The sequence below is a fragment of the Lacerta agilis genome, chromosome 14 (genome assembly GCF_009819535.1).
Source record: "Lacerta agilis isolate rLacAgi1 chromosome 14, rLacAgi1.pri, whole genome shotgun sequence".
NCBI classification, from domain to species: Eukaryota; Metazoa; Chordata; class Lepidosauria; order Squamata; family Lacertidae; genus Lacerta; species Lacerta agilis.
The window spans coordinates 29,977,103-29,992,380 of NC_046325.1; the positions used below are offsets into that span (position 1 = coordinate 29,977,103).

The following is a 15,278-nucleotide window of genomic DNA, read 5'->3' on the forward strand; positions in this document are numbered from 1 at the left end:
CAGTATTTGTGCACTGGAGAAAAACTTTTTTTAAAACTTTTTTTTATTAAAGATTTCTTGGTTTACAAAAGTATGTGCAATGTCTTTTTTCAGGTTACTATAATCTACAGATCAGTTTCATTTGTTGAGACATTAGGATGAAAAGGGGGAAAGAGGTGGAGGGGGCCATGGTGAGTGGGGTGGAGTCGGGTGGCAATGCTTCTATTCTACTTAATGTATGTGTGAGGTTTTGTGTTGGCGTCACTTGTGCGGGTTCTCTTTACTATTCGCTTGTATTCCTTTGGTGAGAGAGGTTGGGTTGGCCTAGGCTAGGGTGTGGTTGTTTGTTTGTGATTGGCTGTGGTGAACTTTGTTTTCATGTGTGAGTGGGGTGGGTAGGCGTTTTTGAATCAGGTTAGCCATATTGATTTGTATGCTGTTGGTGGATTATTGTCATTTCTTGTTGGGCTGTGTATGTGATAAAGGGGAGCCATACTGGGGTGAAGGCGCCTTCTTCTATTTGTCCCCGTGTCAGTTTGTTTGTTGGTTAGTTTTTCTAATAAGGCTGTTTCCCATACTGTTTGATACCATTGGTCCATGCTTACTCCTGACAGGTCTCTCCAGTGTCTGGCTATGATGTTTCTGGCTGCTGAGAGTAGGTGGGTTATGAGCTCTTTATGATGTGAGTGGGCATTATTATCTTGGGATATGTTTAGTAGGGCCAGTTCTGGGGTGTCTTCTAATACTTGCTTAGTTATTTTGCATATTTCTTGTATGATGGTTGTCCAGAATAGTTGGATTTTGGGGCATTCCCACCACATGTGGAGGTACTGTATGTGCCTGTGGAGAAAAACTGTTGATGAACAAAAACCTGCTGATAATTTCATGTTGGAGATGAAATATTCTTATCCCACTTTTTTTTTTTTGCATATTCCCAGGTAGTCAGACGGGTTAGAATTTTAACTGAATGACAATAACAACAAACTTTGGCATCTTGATCGAACTCTGTGCATAATCTGCTAAGAAGAAAGCCTACCTGAATATCTGAAACAGGTAGGAACTTTGGAAAATGAATTTATGCATCAACAAGCATATTGAGAATAATTGCATATATGCTAATTTCATATTTTGTTGTGGTTCTGTTAGCTATAGAGTTGGGTGGGATAAAAGCTATGCAGAGCACTCAAGCCCCACCCTCTGCTTATTTCAAGTCCTGCTTTGTCTGGCTTCTGAAAATTCAGCACATACTACCTATGTAGCTTTTCAGTCATGAGGGCTAGAATCACCTTTTTTGAAATAAAAAAGCTGAAATTCTCAGAAGGCTGAATTCTGTGTCAGCGAGTGGAAGCTGTGTGTGTGAGATGGTAGATGAATGGAATGCAAACAGCCCTTGTAGAGGTGCTCATTTAAGATTGATTAAGCTGGAATAAAAAACGTTTGATCTTAAACAATCCCAGCCTGCACAGCAGCTCATCCCACTCTATATGAAAGAGGAGCCTGTGGCCATCAAAAGGGGAATAACTGGAATAATTTTAATTGCTGCAGTTAAATGATTTTTAAATGGTTATAGTATTTCTCATCTTTTTCTGTTTGCTGTTCTATGGCTGCTTTATTGTACTTACTGACATCTTAAAAATTTGTATAATGGTTTTAGTTTTAACCTATGCTGGGAACTGTAGTTTGTTAAGGGTGCTGAGAATTTCAGCTTGGTGAGGGGCAAACTACAGTTCCTGGGATTTTTGGAAAGGGGGAGGATAAGCCATGTGCTTTGACTGCATTGTGGTGTACACAGTGACAGCTAGGTCTTTGGCTTTCCTTTCCTCCTGTTTCCTTACTGAAAACACGAGTTCTGGGAGAGATGGGGGCGGGCCTTTGCCCGCTCTTCAATGCCCAAGGCGACCTGGTTCCTGGTAATGAACCCATGCCTCCGTCCCTTTAGAGACCGTACTTTTCTGCCTTCGGAGGGAGAGAATAAACACTTCTCAGAGAGGGACCTCCCTGCTGTCTTTGGCTGATTCATTAATAGAAAGATGACTTGACCTCTTTCCACATGAGATTTGGAGTTGATTCGCACGTGCATGTATATAGCGTTTGAAATGTCATCACTCAGTGACCCACTGCTGAGTGTGTGAACTGTTGCTAGTTAAGTCAGGCAACATGAAATCGCTGCCTGCAGTGTTTGGCCTGAAAGGTCCCCTTACTCTACATGCTGCTTAAATTTCTGACATTTGTGCGGAATATTTTTTTGGGGCGGGGGGAGAGCAAAGTCCTCAAACTGAAATGGATGTTGTCGGACAAGAAAGGACACCATGGTGCTCTTGTATGAGACTCAGTGTCAGACAGCGTGGTCCACAAGAGAGGAACATGCTGGTGCAGATTCTGGGGCTAAACATTGGCTGAGCTGGGCCTCAAGCTTATTTAGCCACCTTTCTTCTGAGGAGTGCAAGGCGGTGCACATGGGTCATTGCTAAATGAAATGGCTAACAAGGCACTTGCTGCAAAGTCTAGAGAAGATGCTTTTTTCGGAGCAGTTGTTTGAGTCAGAAACAGCCAACCATCATTGCACAGCTAGGCCTCCCCTACCCATGTCTTTTTCAGAAACACTGATTCTGTATTGCTAGAGATACAAGAACATAGAATCTCAATCGTTTCCCCATCCAAAAGCCAAGAACATTGTCCTAACAAGAGACCGTTCCTCTGTCGACCAGCACCAGCCTCCCTTAACCTGGTGCCCTCCAGATGTTCTGGACCAGAGTTCCCATTATCCCCAGCCTGACCAACACCCTACTTGGCTGACCAATACAATCTGTAACACAGGGTGCCCATGGGTAGAGATCACATGTGCTGCAGAACTTGCATTCAGAATTAACAGCTTTGGTTGACTCTTGCAAGTAAGTCAAGCTACATATTAGTCAAGTCGTTCTATTACGGTCAATGGCCAGTAGAGCTACATATGAAGGCAAACACATTCACACTGTCAGGGTCCCTAGCAAATTGATTTGGAAGAGGGGAATTCCTGCCTCTGGCTTGGTGATCAGACCTCAAGTGAAAGCAAGAGAGGGTTTAACCTTCATGGCTTTTGCAAAGAATTCTGGTTAGTTTGGTGAGGGTGTTGACAATTTTCTCTTGGAAATGCCTAGTCCCACTTGTAGAGCTCGTTAGGGAGATGATCTTACAATTAAAACAGTTTAACTTGTTGAGACATTCCAACAGATAGCCATTCCATGTGTCACCTGACTTCCTTAGACAGATCTAAAAGTTGAAAAGCGGATGGATCAGAAGCAGCCTTGTAGTGGCACTTGGAAAGTCCTGTGACAATTTTCTGTTTTTGAATGGCTAAAGTCTACCAGCTGAGACAGCCACTGCCCTCTGCCTGAAGAATAGGCAGTTATCAACTTTATGTACAAGCACACACATTTTTGCCAAATTCCAAATAAAACATACCCCCAAATGCAAAAGTGTAAAGGAGGGGGAAACCAAGCACATGAATGCCTTCCTAAAACAAAAGCCCAAACTTCACAATATAATAATAATAATAATAATAATAATAATAATAATAATAATAATTCTTTTAAGTTTGTTGTACTGATGAAGCCAGTGGCAGAGATGAAATATGCACTTAAAGGAAATGAAACCACAGAGGGGCAGGTGGCTGGCTGATTATTCAACAGCGCTCCCAGCAGCACAGGCAGAAGGAATTGAGACACGCGGCAAAACCGTAGCCCCAGATGGTACCCGCTAGAATGGTTAATCAGCCATGATCTTTTTCTAGCAAACACACGTGGGGTTGAAGAAATGCTGCTCTCTAGCCTTTCTCCTCTCGCTGCAGAGAAAGAAAGAGCATTAATGGTCTTTTTGTATAATACAAAATAACAGCCTTGTCCCCATCCTCCCCCCACTCCAAAGTGCACCAGCCATAATTTATATTTAATGCAGCATGTCCCCTAAGGGCTGATACAGCACCAGTAGAGCAATGCCTTGCCTTGCTGGAGGTGTGTGTGTGCGCGCATGGATACACACACACACACACACACACACACTTGTTTGCTACTGCAAACAGCTATGGTGAGGTTTTTTTTTTTTTTAGCGCTTGCCTGAATGAAAGCAATTCATTCCACTGATTCAGGACCAAGCTGAACATTAACAGTTTTATATTTAAACCCAGGTCAGTCACAGGTCACATGGAAAGCAAGGAAATCGAGAGATGTTTCATTTTTAGGCCCACAGTTTTTACCTTCTCCTTCAAGTGGTTTCTTCCTTAGCTAAGCTTTGACACAGGACACAGGCTCAGCTGGGAGAAAAGCACTTCAGGGTGGGAGGTTATACAAGGGAACAAGCCACAGGAATGGGGAAAGTTCACTCCCACCCCCACCCCCATCTGCATGCCCCTTTTGCTCTAAGATCAAAGTCCATCTCCCTGCTTTATTCATACTCGGATTCAGAATTTAATGAACACATCTGCTTCTGTCAAACCTATTCTTTCTCCTAGTCCATCCCTTTTTAGTAGCATCTTCAGAGTTGTACGCACACCATACACTTAAAGAACATTGCTCCCTCCACCAAAGAATGCTGGGAATCATGGTTTACCCCTCACAGAGCTACAATTCCCAGCATGCTTAGCAAACTACAGTACCCAGTTACAGGTGTGTAGCCGTGTTGGTCTGCCGTAGTAAAAAATAAATAAATAAAAATCCTTCCAGTAGCACCTTAGAGACCAACTAAGTTTGTTATTGGTATGAGCTTTCGTGTGCATGCACACTTCTTCAGATACACCGAAACAGAAGTCACCAGACCCTTATATATAGTGAGAGGGTGGGGATGGATATTACTCAGAAGGGTGGTGGGAATGGGTGATTGGCTGATAGGTGTGGTAAACCTGTTGACAACTGTTAATGACTGCAATTGGTCTTACAGGAAAAAGCAAGGGGTGAGATGGCTAAAAATAGCTATATCATGTATAATGAGATAAGAATCCAATATCTCTATTCAGACCAGGTCTCTCCATGGTTTTAAGTTTGGTAATAAGTTGCAATTCAGCAACTTCTCTTTCCAGTCTATTTCTGAAATTCTTTTGTAATAAGACAGCTACTTTGACATCTTGTATAGAATGTCCTGGGAGATTGAAGTGTTCTGGGAGTGGCCGCCGGGACCACATAACACCGGTCCTGAGAGATCTGCATTGGCTCCCAGTACGTTTCCGAGCACAATTCAAAGTGTTGGTGTTGACCTTTAAAGCCCTAAACAGCCTCGGTCCTGTATACCTGAAGGAGCGTCTCCACCCCCACCGTTCAGCCTGGACTCTGAGATCCAGCACCGAGGGCCTTCTGGCAGTTCCCTCACTGCAAGAAGCAAAGCTACAGGGAACCAGGCAGAGGGCCTTCTCAGTAGTGGCGCCCGCCCTGTGGAACGCCCTCCCATCAGGGGTCAGAGAGATAAACAACTGCCTGTCATTTAGAAAATACCTGAAGGCAGCCCTGTTTAGGGAAGTTTTTAATCTGTGACGTTGTATTGTATTTTAATATTTGTTGGAAGCCGCCCAGAGTGGCCGGGGAGACCCAGCCAGATGAGCGGGGTATAAATAATAAATAATTATTATTATTATTATCCTCCTACTGGTTTCTCTGTCTTGTGATTCCTGATTCATGTCCATTTATCCTTTGGCGTAGGGATTGGCCTATTTGTCCAAAATAGAGAGCTGAAGGGCACTGTTGGCATTTGATGGCATACACAATGTTAGAAGATGAGCAATTAAATAGTCCTGAGATGGTATGTTTGATGTTGTTGGGGGCAGTGATGGTGTTGTCTGGGTGTATGTGGCAGCAAAGTTGGCATATGGGTTTATTGCAGGCTCTGGTACCAGTGTCCATGTTAAGTCTGGTTGTTGTATTATTGTGGGTGAGAAGTTGTTTAAGATTGGGTGGCTGTCTGTAGGCAAGTTTTGGAGGGTGTTTTGACAATATGTGCTCTGAGTCCAGCTCTCCACGAGATGCGCATGATAGCAAATTAATGTCAAGTCTGGTGGTGTTGGACGTCCCAAGTTAACAGCAGCATAAAGGCACTACAACCCCATTCTGTCCTTGGTTGAAAAGGCTATGCAACCTCTTCAAGAAGTGCAAAGTTCATCCTCTGGTATGTGAGAAGAAACCAGAAACCAGAGTCATTTTTGCAAGGCCTGATGAACACGACCGGTTCTAATAATTTAGGTGAGGAAACATCCTATGTGAAGGCAAGGGAATGATTGTGAGGCCACTGAGAATCTGACTAATTGGGTAAGTAGGAGGCACATCCCTGATTTGAGAAGGCCTTGGAGACATCCCTGTTGAAGAACAGAAATGATAATTATTTCGCTTTACTACTGACCTTTCCCAACAGGGTTGCTCGGTTCATCTATTATTTTGCTAGTGAAGGAAACCAAAGAAAAAACTACCAATTAAAAGTTTTCCGGAACCTTGAAACCTGGAGGAAAGGTACCACCACCAACTTGCCCACTGCTTTTAAAGTGAAAGCCTTGTAGTGTCAGTGTAGTTCAGCAGTTAGATTAGGAGGTACCACTGTGCCACCCACAGACACACATGTGCCCACAGGGCCCCACCCCACTGGAATTAGGCTTGAAACAAGCATTCTGTTGTAGCCAACAAATGGCTGTGGGAAGCATACAGACAGGACCTGACAGAGTCACAGCACTCTCCCCATCTATGGTTTCCAGCAACTGGTATTCAGAAGTATACTGCCCCCAGCGGTGGAGGCAGAACATAGCATCAGGGGTAGTAGCCATTGATAGCTTTATTCATTGAAGTAAATAAACAAGAATTAATGGTGAAATAAGTGAGTCTAGAATACCCCCCCCCACACACACACACTGTCATGAACTGGCAGGACACCAAGGAAGGGGAAGAGGACCCTGGCAATGCCACGATTGGGACCCACCAGGACAAGCTGAAGATGGGGAACAGGAGGTTGGGGATTTAGAAGGTACTCAAGGGACACCAGTGGATGTTGAAGGGGCTCTTGACAGTTCACAGAAGCCTGGGAAGGCGGACACATCACCAAAACCAGAGGTTCCCCCGTCTCCACAAACAGCATGGGCTCTGAGGCGTCAGGAATAATGGGAAGAGCCTGAGACAGGCAAGAGACCACAGCCCAGCTTACTAGTTGCTCAAGTGAAGATCCTGGGACTCGTCCTGTAGGAGGTTTGTGGCCACCTAGCTTGATTAAGCTCAGGGCAGATGAAGATCACGTGCTTTGTTAAGTGGAGAGAAGACACAGCTACACAGCTGGAGCAAGCTCAGGTGCATCAATGATGTTGTTGTTTAGTCGTGTCTGACTCTTCATGACCCCATCAATAATACTGGGAGGAATAAAAGAGAAGTAAGGCAGGCACACTGTTTCTGATCAACTTTCACTGTAGGTGGACCACAGCTTGGCTGCTTCAGGAACTCCAATGGACTGCGATTTTGAAACTGAACTTAGGATTCCAGCCCTGGATCATCTTCTGAGGTGGGAACTTGGCCTTATGATTTGACTTTGAACCTTTCTCATTCAATTGGACCTGCACCACTGGGCTGTCTGACTGCTCTCTAACGTTGCCTTTGGGACGGTGTCCACTATCAGGACTTAACTCAGAGTATTTCCCTGCCTTCTGCCCTTATATCAGAATAACAAAAAAAAAAAAAAAATCCATTTACCTTTCTGGCTACTGCTTGGTCTCAGTACTGGGAGAGAGAGGAAAAACTTCTGCAGACCCAGAAGAAACACCCTACCACAACATCCACAGAATGAAAATGTACCTGATAGGTCAAGATGATTGAAATGGAAGGCACAGTGCACATGATTGGTAGGCAGATCTTCAGAACCGCAGCACATCCCCTTAGTTACTTAATGGGCCCTGAGGGACTCCTCTGATTGGCTAGTGCTACTGATCAGGGAACTGAAGGGCACAAAAGGATAAATGGAAGAGCAGGGAGTCCTCTAACCCTGCTTAACCCTTTCCTACCTATAAGTGAGAGTAACTTCTTCTTCTTCTTCTTCTTCTTCTTCTTCTTCTTCTTCTTCTTCTTGGAACTGCTCTCCCTAATAATGTTTTGTGATTGGCGGTGCTGTTCAGCCAACACACTTTAAACCTCTGGCAACCCTTGAAAACCCCTTAAAAAAACCCAGTAGCACTTACCAGATAATAATAATAATAAACAAACAAACAAACAAACAAACAAACAAATAAATAATTTATTATTTGTACCCTGTCCATCTGGCTGGGTTTCCCATGGCATGAATGGTGGCAATGGTGGTTCTTAATCTTCCTCAACACTGGAAGACAATGTACAAACAACAACAAGGGGGGGGGTAGGTCAGTACCCCCTGGCTGTGCTTCAGACAGGTACCCCGAAGTGCTTTCTCAAGCACCAACTCTCCACAGGTTTCTAAGGTCAACTAGCTGTCTTTTCTTTTTGCACCATTTTTGCAGCTTTCCTGCTCTTTGGGGGCCATTCTTGCCCTTTTTGCACACACACTTATGCCTATAGTGTGTGTAAGTGGGGAGATGCCTGTATGTGAGAGGGTAGGTGGTTGAGGGATGGTTTTTGGCTGAGGGCTGGCAGTGCCCTATTTGCCCAAATGGATCAGCCTCCACTGTTTGACACAATATGGGTGCCTTTCCCAACACAACTTGGAGATGCTGAGCAGAGAGCGGTTGGGAGCTGGGTGAGATATTCAGAACCTGTAGAGAGAGGCTGGAGTTAAGACTTCGTTGTTCCTTTCCAGTGATCTGTCCATGGTCCTGTAAGTCTTGTGGCTGGCTGGCCTTCATTAGACACCCTACCAGGATCCCTTCTCTAGAAGTTACTGTGTCTGAAGCCTCTGTGACCCCCCCGCCCCCGGCCAAGCTCACTACCCTTTCATTGATCCCACTTCTCTCCAGGACCCCAGACTGTTAACTGGACCCCCTAACTCACTGGCCATGTTTGAGCTTTGCCACCTCCACCCAGCGGTACACAATGTGTATCTATGTGTGTGTTGTGTGTAATGTATTTTGCTTTTACTACTCAATTGGAAGAACACAGAGATGTAAAGGGCACTCAAGTTCACATTGGAATGTTGAAAATTTTACGTGGCACCCCTTACCTACATCCATTCCGGAAGACCGTTCGAGTTCTGAAACGTTTGAAAACCGAAAATTCAATAGTCGACAGCTAGGCCTCAGGATCTTGTACTCAGCAGAAGCCACGTGGCATGTTCAACTTCTGAGGCATGTTTGAAAACCAAACCATTTACTTCCAGGTTTACAGCGTTCGAAAACCGAAATGTTCATCAACGGAGACGTTTGAAAACCAAGATACCACTGTATTTATTTTGCTTTGAAAAATAATAAACTATGCATTGCCTACAGACTTACATTCCTGCGTTTGCAGACTTTAAGGACTAGAATATTGGTGTGTGTTTTTTTAAATGCTTCCATTAAGGGCACTGCTGCACTGATTTGATGTGGTCACGTAATTGCAACACCTGCAAATCCTTGGTCATGCCTATTTCGTTATCGAGATGCAGATGGAGAAGACCTGGCAACACCTGAGCAATGCAACATATGGCTATAGATCAGGAGGCAGCGTTCCATTTCACAGTGCCACCTTTACTTTTGTCAGACAACTGTGGGCTTCTAGATGACATATTCAAGTTCTGATGGGAGAATACAAAAGGAAAATACACGAGGAGAATAAAAACCTCAGGCCTGATTCAAAGGTCCAATTCCAGCCACCCTGACACCAGATCAAATAGGAAAGACCTTGCAATGCTTCTCCAGTGGGTGTTGGCTTAGCTGCAACTCCAGAGGAAAGAAGATTCATATCCAGAGCACTTGCTTTCAGGGCTAAATTCTCCCATAACACATATATAAGGCCAGTGCTACCATTGGGCAAAATGAGGCAGCTGCCCTACCCTGTGCCTCCTAAGCTGGCCTACAGCCCTCAGCTATAGTAAAACAGGCTGTCCTATCACCAGTCTGGTGCAGGACGATTCTGCTACCAGTCTGGTTGACTTTTGTACATAGAATGGGAGAGAACCATCTTGTTCTTTGCCTCAGGCTGTAAAATGTGTTTGGCCAACCCGAAAGTTTAGGAGTTCTCCACCAGGTGTAGGGAACCTTTGGCTCACCAGATATTGCTGAACTCCATCAGCCACAGTAAGCATGGCCAATGGCTATGGATGAGGGGAGCTGTACTTCAACACCTATAGGGCCTCTGGTCCCCCATACCTGGTTTAAGAAATAATGCCGCAACACAGGTAACCCACTGGCAGGGCTTGGGGAGAAAAGATGTATATTTCAAAACCATAGCCCTCCAACATCAATATTTCAAGCACTTGCTCTCCACAGCAGTGAATAAATATTTGAAATGAAAAGACCTGCAGCCAACGATTTAGCTGATTTGTTCCAATCCGTACGAAATGCAGGCTCCCTACTCCTTTGGCTTCCCTGCTTGTTGGACTCCCTGGTCCAGAAGTCTTGGTCTCCAGAGCTCCCTTTTCTCTCCTCTCAATTTCTCTTAGCATACAGCCCTTCCTTTCTCTATAAGTGAGGTTTGCGGATGCCATCCTTCTTTCTACTTGTAACTTTCTTTCCCAGCACTACATAAGAGCCCTGCTGGGTCAGAACCAGAGGCTGATCTAGGCTGCTTCCAGACAAGTGTTTTCTGTAGGATTGGTGCTCCTCATGCATGCAAGTTTTTTTGCCACATCTGCACAAGAACATTGCCTCTTTGATCATTGAAAAAAATCTACATGCCCTTATTTAATTAAGCTGTCTGTCTATCGTCTATTGCATTTATAACCCATCTTTTTCTTCAAGGAGCTCAAGTTGGTGTGCATGATTCTCCCCCCCCTCTTTTTTAACAAAAATTTATTGGTTTTCCACATCAAAAAAACAACAAATACAACAACAGCAAATACTAACAATCAATCTAAGAAAAAAACAACAACAAATATTAGAAACTACAACAACAAAATAAAAAGGAAACAAATACATACCTCACACACAGGAACAGCAACACTCCAATTATTAATTATAATCTTGTTTCTAATCTAATTTGGGGGACTTCCCCCGTTCTCTCTTTAGTAACTTTTCTAACTATTTTAACAATTCTTTCACCAATATTCATACTCTTCATCTCAACATCTTATGTCTTTTAACTTCTAAATATAACAATACAACATCACATTACAAATCTAAACTTCTTATAACCTTATCTAACTCTTATTTCCATAAAACTGCTGCTCTTAACTTTCTAACTTCAAAATAATAAACCAACACAATATCATAAAAACAGTCCAAGTATTTCTTCTCTTTCAAATCGATTTTTACTCTCTGACATCGGGGTACCGTGGTAAGCCTTCCTAATTGATCATATACATTCTTTCACCCCTACCCCCTTTCTTGCCATTTTCTCTTCTCCCTCCACAATCCGCCACCAGACTTTCCCCCAGTCTTTTTCCAAATCATAGTCCAGAATGTCATCTTTTCCTTGATATCCAAAAGCCGAAACATTGTCCCAAAGTATCTTTACTGAACTCTTCAGAAGAAATAATACATCACCATCGAGCATCTCCACTTCAGTCTTCAAATCGGGTTGCAATTGTAATTCCCAAGATTGTTGTTCTTGCTTTCCTGGGCTCCCACCCCAGAAAGCCGATATAACGTCACAAAATCCAACCCTGGACCTCTCACGTCGACAGGGTTTTCCTTCTTTTTGGAGTTGCATCTTTTCTTCTTCAAATAAAATCCCTGAGGATCGCTCTGTAGTTATTCCTTTAAATTCTTTGAGTTCCTTGGTAATATTTCCCAAAGCAGCCCCAATCTCAGAAAATCTTTCGGTGACATTCTGTTTCAGGAGTTCTAGTTTCAAAAGAATTGTCCTTTGTCCAAGAGTCAATGCTGAGTCTGGAGACATTATCAAAGCGAAACCAAAAAAGGGCAGAAGTAGGCAGGGAATAACAAAGTTCAGTACTTTTCCATCTTCAGATCTCAAATTACAGTCGCCATTTCCCCCTGATCAGAGTGTAAAAATTCTTAACTTTATAATCCACAGTCTCTGAGAGGAAATACCTCAATATTCTCAGTCCTCCCCTAACAGGGGTTTCTTCACAAATCCATCACAAATTTAGCCAAAACATTAGTAACATTAGTAACAGCCAAAAGTAGCAACAGCCAGATACAATGTTACTTTCCTCTTGTTGCAAGGGAGAGAAATGGGATTCCTTTTGACATTTCTCCCCAAAAGCCAATTAGGTCAATTTTTTACAGTCAATTAAACACCGTACTTACAGTTTACGGGTTTCTTCTTATTTTAGGTCCAAATAGGCAAGAACGAGGCGCTGGCCGCCGCTTAGTTTCCCTGGATGGGGACAACCTCCACAGCCCCGCGCCGTTGCCCATTCACTCGATCCCCCCTTTTACAAGGGAGGATTGAGAATGGGGCAGCGCAAAGGGGCCTGCTGGAGAGCCCAAACCGCGGGACGCTCTTCCCGCGGCTTGCTGGAGCCCGCTGCACGGTAGCGGAGCTCCCAGCCCCCAGGGAAACCAGGGCCATCTCGCAGCCGAGACGACCCCCAGCCGCCGATAATGGCGGCCTCGCCGGAAGTCTGATTCTCCCTCTCTCTCATTTAATCCCCACAACAACCCTGTGGTGTAGGTTAGGTTGAGATGATGATGATGATGATGATGATACTTATATCCTGCCCATCTGGTTGGGCCTCCCCAGCCATTATGGGTGGCTCCCAACAGAATATTAAAAACACGATAAAACCTCAAACATTGAAAAATTCCCTAGAGGCACAGTCACCCAATGAGTTTCATGGCTGAGTGGGAATTGAACCCTAGTCTCCTAGATCCTAGCCTAATACTCTAACTACACCACACCTAGTTCACAATTGCACACTGTATTGCATATCCTATATTGTGATATCTCAGCAACCTGTTTGCAGATTAAGCCCCTGTATCACATCTAATCCAGCAAAAGGTTTCCAACTGTGGCTATGTATATGCTCCAGGAAGTCAGGAAACATGACCTGAAGGCAAAGTTTGCGCTTCACACCCAGCAGCTGGTATTCAGAGGCGTACAGCCTCTGACTGTGAAGATTCCCCTTAGCTTTCTTCTCTTGACGTGAAAATAAAATTTAAAAGGTGCCTAGCACAAAAGCCCCTGTACCCAAATGCCTTCAATTTGTCAGGTTTCTTACCCAGCAGCCCTTCTCTCATGTTTGCAATTTTCAGATCAGCAACCGTTATGAGATTTGGCAGGATTCAGGTTTTCAGAAGGTGCAATCTCTCCTACAAATTTAATCCTGTTCTACCCTAAAATATCAGACTTTAGAGGTGCTCAATACAAAAACTGCAGGATCTATTTCTCTGTACTAGGGCAAGCTTCACCCACTTTGGAGGGGCTAGTGTGTTTGCAAATTTTATCCCCCCTCCACATTTCCCAGAAAATGAATTGGGGCAGGGAAGAGGTAAAGCAGCTTTGAATGGACCCCTGAGTTAAATTTGGCGGTCTACAAAGTGATTTGGATTGGGGTGTGTGTGGCTATTTTCCAAAGCACCCAGTGGAGGTCTGAATTGAATCTTATGGTCAGTGCGGACCCTTAATTCCTTTTTGCCAACGTGAGATTCCCAGGTGCTTGGGATCCCTGCCCTCACCAAGTCATTCCCTTCCATCTCTGCATTATTATTCTATCCACTTTTCTCCAGAAGGGAAGGCGGAGCTCCTGTTCCATTTCTTCCTTGTTCTGTCCTTTTTCTACCAACAAGCTCATCCCAGCAGTCATCCTACGCATGCAGCAAGAAAATCCAGCTGCTTTGAACAAGATTCACTTTCTTCCTGGAGTTTTAAGAGGATTTTCTCATTAGAACGTGCAGCTTTGCTGATTATGGAGAGGCAGTTGAAGACTTAAATCCTTGGCTGACCATCCAGACCCCAGGTCTGTCCGTCTGGGACCGAAGCATGTTACGAATTCTCCATGAGTGGATTTAGGTGCTCCTAGAATGACCTTTTTTTACCATGCTGCTTAACACACACCCCTGCTATTGAAATCTACCCTTTCCACTCAAGGCTTGCACAAAGATGTGTTTCCTTTTTCTTGCAAACTCCCAAGCCGCAAACAGAAAGAAAAACCTGTTAAGGTGCTGAGAACGTGTCATCTAACCGTTTGCTGTTGTCACGTTGTACAAGTTAGCGGTTAAGAAAAAGCTCAAATTAATTTAACAGGCAAATTGAATTTCAACTCATGAACACAGTAGCTGCTGAGATGTGAATATCCCACAAGGCTGAAGCATTTGAATTCTGACCACCAACGCTCCACCATCTCCCCATCACGACATTTTGTCACATCTTCAGCACAACGGTTGAGCTCCCTTTTTGAGTCCAGAGGTTTTTATTTGAGGTTTGTGTCTGGAAGACTTGGAGTGCACAAACTCAAAATCTGCCGACACTGCATTTGACCATCCTGGGTGTTCGGTGCAAAAGCAAAGACTGTGATGCTTCTGGGATGGTGGACCCTTCCCCCCATTTTAGGGTCCTGGCATGCAGCCACCTTTGCCTACTTCTGGAATGGGGTCTTGTTGAACCTAGCCAAATTTGGGAGCTGGTGTAGTGTGGTGGGAACTCCCACACAAACAATCCTTGGCTGGCTCTGATCTAGGTCCATATCAGTGGTACCATCCTTTTCAGATGGTAGTTTGCTTCAAAATGTGGTAAGCCAGCCCTGATGCATTTGGTGGGGTATCCTTACTGCACAGAGTGGGTTCGGGACATCTGCCCCAAAGTCTTGCCCTAACAGTAGCATAAACGGTCTATCTAGTCCATCTTCATTTTTCCAACAGTGGCTACCCAGGTGCCTTTGGAAGCTCAAAACAGGACATGAGGACCACAGACCTTCTCTGTTCCCACCACCTGACACTCACAGGTATACTGCCTCTCATTATGAAGGTTTCATTTAACTGCAGATAGATTCGTCCATCATGAAATTTGTTATTTTTAAGTTATCTATGGCATCTCTAGGGGATTTTAATATATTTATTTAGCAAACCTTGATCTGCATGGCACCGTCTTCATTCTATATTTGCTGTCATTATGTTGTCCCTTTTTGCAGTATCTAGGAGTGTAGAATCTGCAGGTTCTTTCTCCTTCCGCCTTGTCTTGTACCTTAGAGGCCATTCCAATGAAGCATTTCTTTCTGCAGAACAATATTCTTTTTTTTCTGGGGCAGAAAGAGATTGAGTTAAAATAGCCATTGCCTCCGCCATTTAATTAATTTAATCT

The 15,278-nt window shown here is 44.1% G+C and overlaps 1 protein-coding gene across 1 annotated transcript in view; it reads left to right on the top strand.

Moving 5' to 3' along the window:
* The first annotated feature begins 936 nt into the window (after window positions 1-936).
* SRCIN1 (SRC kinase signaling inhibitor 1) overlaps window positions 937-15,278 on the top strand; it is a 308,760-nt gene continuing 294,418 nt past the window's right edge. Inside the window, exon 1 of the mRNA XM_033169394.1 lies at window positions 937-1,032. The gene's annotated coding sequence lies outside the window, so the exon portion shown is untranslated. The remainder of the gene's footprint in view (window positions 1,033-15,278) is intronic.